Genomic DNA, 15,843 nt, shown 5'->3' with positions numbered 1-15,843 from the left:
GGGAGCTCCAGGGCCCCAGGCGCAAGAGGGTAAAGGGATTGAGGAAATATAGAGCCCCAACAACACCCCCGACCATGATTAAGCAAGAGAAGCTGCGTGAGACTCGTGCTGGCTACAGTCATAACTGAAACACGAGGCGCTGTCTCCCGCGGAGGTTGCGACATGGCGAAATCCGCCACTTTGGTGCCGCTGCAAGCGGGGCTCCCCCCGGGAATGGGAGGCGACATGAACTCCTGCGGGAGGACCTGAGAACCACACGTAACGTTGAAACTTTCACATGCTTGTTATTATTGTTGAAATTGCATAATGTTTGGGGGAGGGGAGAAAGAGATGGGGGCTCACCCTTAAATTGCGATGGTAAATCTGATCGGGACCGTGAGGCAACGGTCCCTACTGATGGTCTGCCGACGGACTGCATACTCTCGTCCAGTCTGTTCCGGACACCGTCAACAGCTGCCTATGCAGCACCCCCTGTTCGTAAGCTCAAGCGAGCGCCATCTATGGTGGAAAACGGGAAAAGGGGAGAGAGGTAACGAACACTTGGGAAATGTACAGATAACACTACGTTCGCTTCAAAGTATCACAGTCAAGATGACACAGGATATCCACTTGTCTCTCTGGCCGCTGGTGGTGAAGGATCCTAGACTACAAACCGCTGATGGCATCACATGAGAAGTCTAAGGGCAAGGGTCTCCTCAGAATTGGGACTATCAATGTGAAGGGATTGAATTCCCCTACTAAGAGGTCGCTGGTGCACAGAGAATTCCGAAGATCCGACAGTGACATTCTCCTCCTTCAAGAGACGAAATTTGCGAGAGGGGAGGAGCGGACGGTTCTTGGGAATCGGGGAGGTATGGAATTCTGGGGTTCTGGTCCGCTCAGGAAGGGAGGGGTTGGAATTCTCATCAAGAAGGGAGTTGGGTTTGAACTAGAGAAGACCTGGTCGGATGTGAGTGGACGAGCCCTCCTGATAGTGGGGAAAATTGCAAGAGTTCAGGTCACAATTGCTACAATATACTCACCTAATAGCGGACAAGCTGCATTCCTTCAGAAATGATTCCCAAAATAGTATTGGAAACTGCAGGTCACCTTATCATAGGAGGCGACTTTAGCCAGTGGGTGGACCCATCCGTAGACTGGAGGCCAGGCAACCCCGACACGCGGACCCAGCATAGAGGGGATCGTACTGAATTCGCCGTCATGATGGAGCTATACGATTTACGGGATGTGTAGAGAACACAACATCCTGATGAAAGGGGCTTCACCTTTTACTCGAACCCCCATGGCACATTCACACGCATAGACTATATATTCCTCTCGCCTGACCTTGCAGGGTCCACAAGTCACTCTAGTATTGTCCCGATAACATGGTCAGACCATGACATGGTGCTAGCAGACGTCAATTGGGCCGACCTACCTGTCGCTGGGGGATCTTGGCGCTGCAATGAGTCCCTTTGGACCGACGCAGTGTTCAGAAATGAAATGGAGACCGAGATAGAAGAATACTTCAAGATGAATGACAACGGGGAGGTCTCCAAACAAGTGATTTGGGAAGCTGGGAAGGCCACTTGGAGAGGCATATTAATAAGCAAGGGCTCCTCTAAAAAGAGAGAACGTAAGATTGTAGAAAACAAATTGCGTAATGAAATACACCAGCTGGAGGCGGAACTAAGAGACAAAACAACGGTGGACTCCACCAAACTAGACATGGGCCATCATAAAAGAGAGGAACTACGGCTGTTAGAACACGGCCAGGTGGTGCGGAAATTGCAATTCCTGAAACATACATATTATGAGAAGGGGGACAAGGCTGATGCACTCTTAGCTGCCAGGCTCAGGGAAAGGAGGGAGGAACGCAAATTGAAAGAGATAATAGAGCCCACCAATCCCACGATGCACCCACCCCACTCAATACCCGAGTGTTTTGCCAACTTTTACGAAATTCTATATACCTCCGAGCTGCTTTCGGCTCATTCTGACATATCCTCCTACCTGTCCCCAATCACTATGCCTACAGTAACACACACAGAGACCGAACTCCTTGATAGTCCAATAACCGAACACGAGACACGAGAGGCGAACAAACGGCTTACACTAGGGAAGTCTCCGGGTGAAGACGGTTACACGGCTGGCTTCTACAAGACCTTCACCGATCAACTGTCACCCTTCCTCACGGAACTCTTTAATGAGATAATGAGCTCTGGGATCGCACCGGATTCCTTTAAGAAAGCCCTCATAACTGTCATCCCTAAGGAGGGTAGAGACCCAAAACTATGTGGGTCATATCGCCCCATTTCTTTCCTTAATCTCGATGCGAAGATTTATGCTCGAGCATTGGCTGCCAGACTGGAAACTTTAATGCCCAAGTTGGTCCACCCTGACCAGGTTGGATTTATTCTTGGAAGGCAGGGTGCCGACACCATGCGTAAAACTCTACATCTTGTCCACGTAGGGCACAGTCTACCAGATGATCCGGCCCTCCTATCAATCGATGCAGAGAAAGCCTTTGATAGGGTGGAATGAGATTTCCTGGGTGCAGTCCTCCAGAAAGTAGTGATAGGCCCCAAATTCCGTGATGGGATACGAGCAATATACGCCTCTCCCAAAGCATTAATATTTGTGAATGGGGAATATTCCAGGTGGTTTGAACTGCAATGGGGGACCAGACAGGGATGTCCACTCTCCGCGATCCTGTTTGCACTTTCCCTCGAGCCCTTGGCTCAAAAAATAAGGACCGATTCCCGAATAGAGGGAATACGGCTGGGAGGGACAGAATATAAGGCAGCGTTGTATGCTGATGATATCCTTCTACATCTAACTAAACCTATGACCTCCATACCTCATGCCCTAACTCTAATAGAAGAATATAGCCGGTTCTCTTGGTTTAAAGTAAACATGTCAAAATCCATACTCTTTACCCTCCAAGGTACCCCGGATGATAATGACACCAAGTTCCTCCCCTTAGGGCTTAAAGTAGAACACACGACATTACGATACCTGGGCATACAGATCACCAGAACCCTAGACGACCTCTACGAGGCTAACTTCCCCCTGCTCCTCCGTTGCTTCGAGAGAGACCTCGAGAAATGGAGCAAACTGACGATCTCTTGGCTGGGGCGTATCAACGCCGTCAAGATGGTGTGCCTCCCCCGTTTTCTCTACCCCTTTCAGATGCTACCGATCGAGATGCTCGAAAAATTCTTTGTAGATGTCCGAAAGATCATGTTGCGGTTCATCTGGCAGGGGAAGAGGCCGAGGATCTCTTACGACACACTTATTCTCCCCAAAGACAGGGGAGGAGTAGGTCTTCCTGATCTGGGAAATTACTATAAAGCCGCTCAGTTGCGTGTCCTAATCCCACACCCCAGGGACCACAAACACCTGCAATGGGTTCAGATGGACAACCACTACATGTCTCCCACCACAGTGGCAGAGTGGCTGTGGTCACCATACCAACGGGTCCAGAGGAGAGTTAAACACCATCCCATACTGACTACCATATGGGCCATATGGCGCACTGGGAAGGAGATGCGAGAAGTCACCACCTGGCCATCCCCGCTCAGTCACTTGTGGTCTCCTGGCATAAATGACCAAATTCCGAATCTAGAGCGGTTCCAGTCATGGTACGAGGCGGGCCTGGAAAGGGTGGGACAACTCCAGAGAAAGGACTCGTTCACCACATTACCTGATCTGACAACGGCATTGGGGATAGGTACTTTATCGACATTTCACTTTATCCAGCTAAAAGGGGTGTTAACGAGACCTGAATGGAGAGAAAAACTGAGAAGATACCTTACCGCCTTTGAGAAACTCCTAGACTCCAGAACAGAAATGAAGGCCTTATATCTGTAATGTATCAAATGCTATTAGCAGCAGGAGGTGGAACTACAGAACCCCTTAGGGCCAGATGGGAAAAAGACTCCGGCGAAGAGATACTCCCCGATCAATGGGACTTAATGTGCAGAGCTGCACCTAAATCCTCCATATCCAACCAATATAAGTTTCATGCAATAAAGCTCCTACACAGATGGCATTACGATCCGCTTCGACTCTCCAAAATGTCCCAGTCCGTGAGCCCGAAATGCTGGCGAAATTGTGGAGAAAATGCCAACTACTGGCACATGTGGTGGAGCTGCCTGCACATCAAAATGTTTTGGACTGAGGTTCTGGGATGGATTAAAGAGGTAGACGACATCCATAGAGAACTTGACCCATACCTTGTTTTGTTTGGCCTTGAAATAGACGAGGAGGATTGGTTTCGGGTGAAAGGCCTGGCCCCCCAGCTATTGCTGGCAGCGAGAGCCCTGATGGCGATCAAATGGAAATCTCCTCTGGTTCCAGGTAAGACCGAGTGGATCAAACTGGCCACGAGCATTTATGTGATGGAAACGATCACTGCCTCCCTGCATAATAAATCGGCGAAATGTGAAACCCTATGGATGGACTTCAAGAATAAATATATCGCACCTACTTACGACTCCCAATCAGAGGAACCCCCAAAAGCCTGACCGAATGATGCAATGCTCAAAGAACACTGCAAAGGATGAGAGTCTCATTTCCAGTGACCATAGTACTGCCAGATGTGACACTGTGTCAACTGTACGATACTAATACTTTCGTCAAATAATTGCACTTGTGATGTACACCAACCCAAGTGGGAGGGTGCGGGGGGTGGGAGTGGGTTATGGCGAACAGTCAAGGAGACATACCCAGGTAATCGGGACTGTCGCACTACTAAGAGATTCCAGTAAATTGTTTTAGTTTGCACCGTTTGTCCGACTTGTACCTCTGGAAGCTGTATGATTTTGTTTGAATACTGTTTGCCTCTTTTTGTTTCTTGCAAAACCAATAAAGATAAAAAAAACAATTTTAAAAAGTATTTAGCAATTTAATTGAGTTCCAACTCGACCGTCATTCATATCACTCAAACGGTCTCTCGTTCTCTCGTGAGCGACCCGACCTGTAGCAACCACGCAGTCTACACCTCATTGTCCCAGAGTCACTCAGTCTTCTCTGGCTCACGGGATACGCTGTCTCCAGGTGCTCTTCTCTGTGACAGCAGGCTTGCTGTGGCTGTCGCTTCTCCCGGCTCGGTGGGCCTCTCCTCCAGGGTCTTCAGCACCTCGGCTGTATGGAGAGCGAGTCTCTCTGACTCCAGGAGGTATGCAGACCAGCTCTGCTACCAGAGACCTCTCGAATGCTTCTGCCACGATCAGCTTCCACTGCAACAACTCCGCAGCTCGTAGGGGCTTCAGGCACGCGTCTCTCTGGCTTCACCTCCAGCCTCTCCAGCAAGCATTCCACTGATGATTTTCTTGGCCTCACCTGAGCAGGACATTTCTACCATCCCCTTGGCTTCAGGTATAGGCAATGTTCATTCATTACATAATGATCTTGGTACTCAGCCTCCCTCTTCGTCGTCCCAGTACCAGAGCAGTGTTTATTATGGAAAGATTCCCGGGAAAAATAGGGAAGGAATTGACAACAGCCTATAAAGGCCTGGGAATGGTGGACCCATTGTGAAAGGGGAATGGGGATACTGTGTCTCCCCCAAGGGTGCCTGGTCTCCACTCCCCAAGTCTCCTCCACCCAGGTAGTCCTCCCTCGCATATCCACCCCCAAGCTCAGGGGTCAAAAGCGGCTGCCTTTCCTTGGCCACCTGGGGGAGGATATATTGGGGAAAGAAGTAAAGACGCCCTCAGATTCCTCACACAACACTATAGCCAGTGAAACCATGAGCACAGATTGTTTTAACATTTGACCCTGTGAGCTACATTTCTCTTAGGGAACTGGCAATGTTTACAGGTTAGGCACTATGTACTTGTATGCGTTTCCCAGGATCACACACATCGGTTAAGCAGTGAAGTTGGGATTTGATCACTGTTTGTAAATTCTTCACTTCACCAAATTGATTCCTAGTTCTGGTTCACCAGGGTGCAATTATTTGTGAATGTTTGACTTTCATGAACTAAAATATTACCATGTTTTGTAGACCTGACTTGGTAATGTAACAAATCATAGAATAACCCAACATGACGATATATACATATTTTGTCAACGATAGGTACATGTTATGCAATAGGAGAATTATTCTATCTTTATTTTCTCCATCATCAAGGAAAGAATACACGTTCCAGAATACTTAATGATATGAGCATAAAAAACGAATCTGGGTTTTACTACTGTAGTATAAAGCATGAGATACACCCAACACACAACTGCAGATTTGTATTCATGGTGTGCAGAAGAACATTTGAACAAAAGTACAAAAAAGCAGTGTTTTTTGTGTTAAAAAGACCTGAAAATAAGTTTGCCAGGTGCCTGGGATTTTTGGTTCTTTCTCTTCTGCCTAGGTCCCTCCAACTCAAATGGCTTACAGTACAAGACAGTGAGGGTAATAAGCTTAACAAGGTCACAAGCATGTCAGAATGCAAGCCTTTTCACCTTTTGAGCTATCATGGCACTCAAACTTATCAATATGCATTTTAAGTTTGGTCACACAGTGCACAGCAGCCAATTTGGTGAACAGCAGCGCTGCAGCCAATACAAATTTGGAAAACATCATTAATCATGCTCAACGATGTCGCTGGAGAATGGGAGTCCTGGCCTCTGGCAGTCTAAAGAGCGAGATAGATAGAGAGAGGGAGAGAGAGAGAGAGAGAGAGAGAGAGAGAGGGAGAGAGGGAGATTATAAAATATCTGGCTCAACAGTGCAAGTCATCCCCTAACGTTCCTCAGCAGGGACTGTTTATGAACAATATTTTCTTTTGTAAGAAAATGGAGCTAGTGATCAATCTCAGAGGGTTCCACAATGTAATCACCTACAGACACTTCAAGATGGTAGGTTCACATCTATTGAGGGTCATCCCACAAGAAGGGGCTTGATTGGAAAGGCTTCACCCAAACAACGCCTATCTAATAATCCTGAGATGTCCTTGCCACAGGCGTTTTTTTGGGTTCTGATGGAAGGGCAGCTCTGTGACTTTCTGTGCCTTCTTTTCAGACTTTTCTAAGCTCACTGGTGCTCTGCAAAAATCTTGAAACCAATGGTTGCAGCTCTCAGAGAAAGGCACCTAGGATAATTTACCTGGAAGAAATGATCTTCACGTCCCAGAACAGTAAGACTCTAATATCCCAAGCCTGCATCATGGCAAATTCGCTGTGGAACAAAAAGAAAGGTTTGCCCTCAGTCACCCAGGTCTAAATATCAGAACATTAAGAAAAACACCAAGATGCCCCTGGGCAAGTCAAGGTTCTTCTTAAGAGACCTGGCCAGACTGACTGTGTAGGATTCCAGGGCCCCTGAGTTACAGGCTCAAGATATGACCTCTGAGAAGCTAAGGATACTATGCACACGACTAAAAGAAGTCCTTTTAAAAGATTGGGCTGTTGAGACACTTCAAGGGAACTGCTACTTGTTGCTTTCCAAGTAAGTGTATTTGATTGGTCAAAAAAAGAAAAATAGATAATCTTTGATGTATTATGGTTCAGTGTTGGACTGTATGTTGTGGACGGCGTCCTTATATGGTTGTTCTCATTATTTAAGGATTCACAGTAGGGCACGTACAGGATTTATCCATTTGGTAGTTGTGTTTGATATCTCTAATAAAAGATGAAAATGGATACAACACTATGTTCTATATGTAGACATTTGTACACAATAATAGTGTGTGATGAAATTAGGAGAATGACACAAAGGAAATATGTATTCAAAGTTTTTTATTTCCGTTTTAGGCAATTTGATCCAGCCTGCTAAATCGAAAGGGATGTTATTGTTTGTTTGTTTGTTTATTTGTTTATTTATTTATATAGCGCTCCAGACCCAGGAGTAAAAGGGCACTTGAGGACGGGTTACACAAGTACAATATATATAGAATTTGCAGTTATACATTTTAGAGAGTTAATATACAATATATACAGTCAGAGGTAGTTAGAGTGTACAGATAAACATTTGAATGGTATGTACAGTATATACAGTAGTCGTGGTCTTAGTCCAACTTGGGATTGGTTTTATCCAATAGCCAACCAATGACTAGTTTCCTGAACTGTTGGAAGGATTCGGTTGATTTGATATTCAACGGTAGGGTATTCCAGAGTTGAGGGGCGAGGACCGTGAAGCTTGAGCCGTCGGCTCTTTTAGAGGTGAATCTGGGCACCGTGAGGCAAAGAGTGTTGGAGGATCTAGTGATTCTAGTATTTGGCTTCAAAGGGAGTTTGTTGGTGAGATGGGTGGCTAGGTGGTTTAGGGCTTTGAAGGTAAGGCAAAGAGTTTTTAAGTACATTTTTTGTTGAATGGAGAGCCATTTGCAAGAGATTCTGATGGGGGGGGGATGTGCTCTCTCCTAGGAATGTTTAGTGTTGCTTGCAGCGCGTTATTTTGAAGAACCTGAAGTTTATTGATTATACCTTGGTTGGCACCTAGGTAAAGGCTATTGCAATAGTCCAGCTTGGATTGTATGAGAGCCCTGACCAGTGCGAGGCAGCTGTTAGTGGATAAAAAAGGTCTGCAGGCTCTAATTAGTTTCCTAGTGTAGGTGGTCGTTGAGGCGGTCATGTTGACTTGTTTAGAAAGATTGGTATTGGCGTCAAGATAGAAGCCTAGGGTTTTCACATGTTTAACGACGGGGATGGTGTTGCCATCGATGATGATGTTGGTGTAGTCATGGCTGAGTTTCTGTAGGTTGTTGGGTGATCCGACTAGGAGGAGCTCCGTCTTCTCATCATTCAGGCAAAGGACATGTGTGGCCATCCATGCCTGAATGATGGAGAAGTTTTCATTAGTCCTGGTGACGTCAACATTGTAATTGCCAGAGATGATGAGGAGTATCTGGGTGTCATCCGCGTAGTTGGTGTAGGTAACACCCAGATGGTCCAGTTTGTCACAAAGAGGTTTTGTAAAGATATTGGGCCTCATCACGAGTTGGGCGGTATTAGCCCTACCGCCAAACCCCGCGGCGCTATTAGCGCCGGATCACGGGTTTGGCGGAGCGGTTAGTGCCCATTCCCCATTGGGCCCATTCCGGAATTCTTCATTCCCCATTGGGCCCAATGTTTTTTTCCCGCCAGAGTAATAGCGCTGCAAATTGGCGAATTTGCTGCGGATTACACCCCAGCTCAGAGCTGGGGGGAACTCTGCCAAGGCTATGATCTGGCGGACCCTTAAATGCGGCGGTAATAGCGCTACAGCCACATTTAAGGGTTACCGCCAGACTCGTGATGAGGCCCATTGTATAGGGTGGGGGAGACACAAGATCCTTGTGGGACATCAAAGTAATGGGAATGGGATCTGCTGCAGCCACAGGTGAAAAGACCCTCATGGTTCTATTGGCTAAGAACATTTGTATCCACATGACAGCTGAAGAGCAGAAATGGGCAGCAGATGAGAGGTGATTGTTCCTGTTGTTTGTCCTGAAGAGGGTTGGTGTACATAGTGGACTGAGTATAGGCGGTTATCCATATGTGAAGATTGTAACAAAAGGATCTAATGCCGAACAACAATATATTTGTACACTGGAGTGTGACCAAAATCAACTGGTCATAGAGTTTTTTTGCATGAAGGTTGGTTTGAAAAAGAGATCTGAATGGTATGTGGGGTTGAATGTTGTGGATCTTTTGAAAAAGGTATTTATTGTGTTTTATATTCTAATTATTTCTACACCATTGGGTGTTTTTTAGATATGCAATATTATTAAAAAAATGTGTGTCAAAGTAAAAAAGATGGAATCATTTGTTATTATTTATGAGGAAACAAATGTATAGATTGTCATCCTCCATCTATGGGTTCATTTCCTGTATTGTACTTGATCACATAGAGGCCTGAAGCGAGAGGACATTCATTGGATGCCCCTCTGAACTAGTGAGAGTTTTGGCAAATGGGCTCAGAAGGAGTTGGAACGACACATGAATTCCTTGAAGTTCTCAGTGGGGCCCTTCACAGTAAAGCGTATGCAATGTTATTGAACTGGAATTCCCAGCCCTTTAAGATGAGGTAGCAATACGCTTGAGATGGATGGTGGATGCAGAAATTATTCAAACATCAATAATCAAAACGACTCATGTAGTTGGCAAAAGTAAAACTATTTTAATATCAATTATCTAAAACAGGGAGTACAACAGACGTCATCGGACATCTGCTCGATCTTCTCACTCAATGCATTTCATAAAAAAGTTAATTTATATAACAGAAAATTGTCATAGGTGATGTTAACCCACGTACTTCAAACATCATTGTATGTGGCAAACTACAAAAAGCTAGTGGCAAGTGTGATAGGGTCTAACGGGATCATCCAAATATACAATCCATACCCGTCTATAGCAGTGGAATAATGTGATTCGCTTCTTAATATCAGGTGGGGCAACTAAGCCCTCCTCTTAAACAGGTCACTATGAACGTCACTAAATACACAACGTCTCATTGGCTAAATAACTATAGGACCCCTGATCGTGCGGTCCTTTATCATTGGTTGGATTCTAACCTCTGTCAATACCTTCCCACCTACGTGTAGCAGCACACAGGCTGGGCGTCCTGGTGATGGTGAGTTAGTCTTAACCATAGCTTCCCACCAATTAACATATCCATTAATCATCACCTCAGTGGTCTGCTGTCAATTAGGACTTTGAACTTGTCCTTGTCCTTGGAAATGTTCCTTGCTCTGGAGAATTCAAAGGAGTGAAGGCACACTCTGCCCTCATGCGCAGGTGTGACCATCAAGCTCGTCCAACTTCTTCTCCCCATGTGACTGAAGTTTCTAATAGACCTCCGACTTCTTCATGTTTTTGTCCATGCCTCCTGAACAGGAGCTTCGTTCTTTCACATGATTTGTATTCAATGTCAGCTCACCCCAGCCTGATACGGCTTTGGCTTCTTGGGTCATCCAGCCTTGCCTTTCTGAGATTCGCCTGTAATTCACTTGTTTTCTAACTGCGACATACTGGAAAAGCAGCCTTACTTCTTTTGCTCAGCTCTGCTATTGTACATAGGGGAAACATCCATTCTTTACTGACTCAATATACCCAAATATACATGTTGGCGCATACCACAATCTTATATGCTATAAATCTAGCCTCAGTAATACTTCATCCGCTTGCGTGTCTTTGCATATGTATACGTGTAAAACAGCTTCATATCTTCATCTATCTCGTAGCATAAGCTTCTTCATTTTGATGCCAAAATGACACTTATTTTCGATACTTTCTTGATGCCTTATAGAATTGCCTGCATTCGCTCATCTCTGCATCTCTTCTATGCACGTCAGTCTTGCTTTGTGTGACATCAACATTCATCTTCGCCATTTATTTGTCCTGTTTCTTCCGGAATTTCATTCAAATGACTATCATATTGTCTCATATGCAGGTATGGCTTTCTTAGTGGGAACCTTTCTTCCCAGATTCTCCTAGGTATCGGTATTTTCTCTGGTACTGCCCCTGTCTCACCCTCTGGCTCCCAACATATAGGCACTATGGGCGAGGTGATTGAGGTGGCGGTACTTGACTCCTTCTCTACATTATGTTACATCAATAAGCTTTTGTACTGCACCCATGATTTCCGCAGTGGTCTTGTGACTCAAAGGCTTGTGGTATATTGTTCCCCTGGTAGGGGTAACCAGACCATATTCTGTGGGAGAAAAGAAGAGATGAGAGGACAGGTGCAGTGGTAGTAGAATAAAAATGGACCAAAAATAGATGGGTACAAGGGGCTTAAGGGGAAGGAACTCAGATTGTAGCAGTAGGAATGCATATGGAATCCTTAGTAATGGATCAAACAGCATGCTGATCATGAAAATTGGGAATAAAGCCTGTCCAAGATAAAAAGCATTTTCTGTGATGGCATTTTCTATTACATTGTTGTGTAGGCTGCACCTGATTGTGTGTTTGATTCAAGATTTGTTGAAGTGTAACCTTAAAGTGTGGAGGCTTTTTTAACAGATATTTTTAAACATCCCCAATCACCAAGGTGATGAGTATGTCAAGCAATGAAGTCAAAGTTCCATGCTATGTATTCCTATGAATGGGTGATACATGAACTATCTCGGGTACAAAGTCCAAAATGTTGTCAGTGCTAGCAATTGGCTGTTTACACTTTTGCCAAAAGGAATTCCGAGTACTTACCAGATCAGAGGCTCGTACCTGGCTAGGGCACATTTTCCAAAGCTTATGAGAATCTTGGGCCCTTTTGTCGCAGATCATTTTTGGTCCAGTTTGAACTCCCACCTGGTCAAGTTCTTCAGTTAGAGGCTGAACCCAGAAGTGGCAGCTGTGGACTCCTTTCTCCAGACCAATGGTTTATTAACAGATTACACGTTCCCCTCATTCCTAATGATACCAAGGGTGCTACAACAGAGGCAGAAAGTCAGGTGGCTGCTGATCTCTCCTTTTTGGGAACACAAGGGTGGCTTCTGACTCTGCTGGAAGTTTACATAGATTTACCGATCTTTCTATCCTACAATCTGTTTCCCGCGTGAGATCCTTAGTTGAATCCAAAACCCATTATCAAGACAGGCTATCTGGTCCGGTAGCTTGGAAGATTCTATGGTGAAGCCAGGTTTTTCAAGGGATGCTGCAGAGTTGATAAGCAATTATAGGTTCCCAATATGACCAAGAGCTAAAGAGCAGCCAGGGAAGTTTTCCACAGTTGGTTCCTGGAAAGGCATTGGCTCCCGTGAGGCGGATGTGGTCCATGATGTCAATTTCTTTCAAAATTCATGGTGAAAACCAAGGCCCATTCACTCTCATGGGTGGGCAATTTCAGCCTGTCATGAATCGGTGGACAGTGGGTAAATACCCCCTGGTGTCAAGGCTCCAAAAGGTATCAGGCTAGCTAACTGGAACAGAGGTATGCCCGGATATGGGATGTGAATAAGGTTTTGGACCCGTTCTTGGATTGCTCAGATAAACCATTACTGGTAAAGGCCTTGTCGGGGAAGGTGACAATCCTCTTATGCCTGATCTCATAACAGATGATTTTAAGCATCAATGCTTTATATATTCATATTAACCTTTTCTCCAGAAGCAGTAATTTTTCATATTTCTCGCTGGATGAAGACCAGGACTAAATCTGCTTCATACTCACTGTTCAAGAACAGCCTTACATATTCTGTAGTCAAATGCCTCAAGGTTTGAGGTAATGACAGCCAGCCTTGTCCGCTCAGGCCCAACCCTACCTACGCCTCTGGTTGAGGAAGCCCTACACAGTTGTGTTCTCCTCAAAGCAGGTAGGCTGGATGCAGCAGATTATGAGGCAAGCAGGGGTATATATGTCCATTTTTGGCACGCATTCTCAGCTTTTTATTTGGGGAGGTGCACCTGAAGGATATCATGGGGGCTGCAGACTGGTCCATGCAATTTTTATTCACATGTTTTTACTTTAAACCAGTCAACCAAGTTGCATTGTTGGTGTCAAGTAGTTCTCAAACTAGCACATAGATGTGAGACTCTCATCTTGCCAGAGAAAAGAGATTTTCTATGCTCTGCAGCCCTATTGTAAAGCTATGCCTATAGCCATTAAGGCTACATGTGTATGGTGTCAGCAGACACACTTCCTGGGGCGGATAGAGCAGCCAACTGCCCCGGGAGCAGAGCTTAAGCAGCTCAGGGTGGCCGCAGGAAGAGGCCCACCCAGACAGCTGCCTCTGAGCTCACCGCCGGTAAAACTTTAAGCATTGCTTTGTTTCAAATAAAGGAATGCATATTCCCAAGGCAGCCTCTGGGATGCTCTGGAGACACACACTCTCCCACCACCCACTCCAGCGTTGTGTTGACAGAGCCTTCAAAGTGGGGGCAATTTATAAGGGATGGCTCATTTAACAAGCCATTGTTTTTACACCACAGTGATAAGAACTGAACATGGGGTGTTTTCATTCTGAAGGCCAGCACAAAGCATCAGTTAGCTGACAAATCTACACATTCTTCTAAGAGAATAAACGTGCCACACAGAAAAAGTTTTAAACTATGTTCTTTATTTTCATGTCTTTTTATTTGACACACCAAAACCATGTTTGTATATAACATTTTAGTTACATATGGCGCATGCGTGAGAAAGTTAACTGTAATTTTCTTGCCTAAGTGGTCTAGTGGTTGCTTTTGGGACATGGACTAAATGCATCGGCTCAGCATCAAAGAAGTTTTCATTTTCTTCACACACCAACCACCGCCAGATGGCTCCTCATTGTGATTTAGCACCTTGATTAGGAAAGCAGGGTTCATTGTGTCATTGTGCAGACAGGAGTCCGTAGCAAATCAATGCAATGATGTGTGCAGCAATGATTTGTGCGCTGCCCAAGTCAACACCCTGTTTGTTAAAGAGTATATGTGCTGCTCCTCTATGTAACAGCACATATGACTGTTTTTGTCTGACATACCTCTCAACTTGTGCGCTTTCGGCTGGTGACACCTGCCCTGTAAGCAGCTCCCTCACCCAGCAAGCTCCCTACCTGTCCATGTAAGTCAGTCCGCTTTCACTCGCCAAAAGCAAAATCGAGTGTTATCACCCACCCTGGGGCCACAAAATGTTGAGAGCTATGTGTCTGATGTTTCCCACCTCCATACAATAGCACATTGGAATTGTTTGTGTATGTAGTGCTGAGTGTGCCATACTGCTCTCACACTTAAACACATAAAGCAATCAAAGAAGTTGCCTCAAATTGTACAACCATTTTGCTAAACACCCTTTCTACACCACAACACCATAGTTTTCACTAGCTGTAGTCCAGCACTAATGAAATATGCTACTGCCAGTTTTGTTTGATAAAGAACAAGGGAATGGTGTCACATGAGGCCTGATGGACATGCCCTGTAATAAAAAAATCACCACGGGTCAGCCATCAGAAATATTCATCGCCCACTAACACACTCGTTCAAAGCTCATGGAGTCTGTAAAAATTGTTAAATCAACTCACATTCCAATTTTGTATTTTTGTTTTATTTTATTATTATATACGTAATTTAAGCACAACACAATCAATATGTGAATGACATGTAAATGTATTTGCCAAACAAGAGTAAAGTGCATACATTCTGATATTATGACATGTCCACTCACACTATTATTCTACTATCGTACCACACTCATTCAAACTCAATCATGCTTGTAAACGTTTGCTAAAAAGTGCTGGTGCTGAATGACAAATAAAGTGCTTAAGATTCATTGAACATGGACTGCAACAATATGTGGATTACTAATTTAACCAACATATATTAATCAAACACGTGGCCCCTGTCTGACTCCACATGTATTGGTCCAAAAACTGGTCGACTAGCGGAGGTCCTAAAATTCCATTATTACAATGAATTTATCAATGTATATATGCCCTCCAAGGCTAGTTTCAACTTTCTTAAAGAATGGATCATAGTTTTTGACAGTCTTCTTCAGGACCCAACATATGATGATTCGCAACCTCTGCAAAGCAAATCTTGTAGATCTATGTTCTATTTAGGGATCAAACCACTTTATGCATCAAATGTCCAGGAAGTTTATATAACTTTAAAACCTTGCGCTGATCTGTATTCTTTTGGATATATAGGAAATAAACACACACAGTATGAACGATTTTGCCAATGTGTCTAATTGCAAGAAAGGGTATGCTCATTTTGAAGAAATCTTCTTATATACCGACACCAGCAAATTGTCCCAATTAATATCTTGATTATCCAATTTGGAGTCCCTCTCGGTTTTTTCAATATTGAGCAAAGATCAGTCTTACTTCTATTAACAAACATGTTGTCAAAGTAGCAAGGCGACCCATCTTCGATTAGACTCCTTCGTCTTCTGTGTCTTTGTTGATATCTTCATTTTATTTTCTTTGTATATTTATGCAGTCTGCATCAATTTTATTTGAGGATATCATT

The sequence above is a fragment of the Ambystoma mexicanum genome, chromosome 11, assembly GCF_040938575.1.
Source record: "Ambystoma mexicanum isolate Mex_15411 chromosome 11, UKY_AmexF1_1, whole genome shotgun sequence".
NCBI lineage: Eukaryota > Metazoa > Chordata > Amphibia > Caudata > Ambystomatidae > Ambystoma > Ambystoma mexicanum.
The sequence above is the reverse complement of the archived record's forward strand: the minus strand, read 5'-3'. Positions refer to the sequence as shown.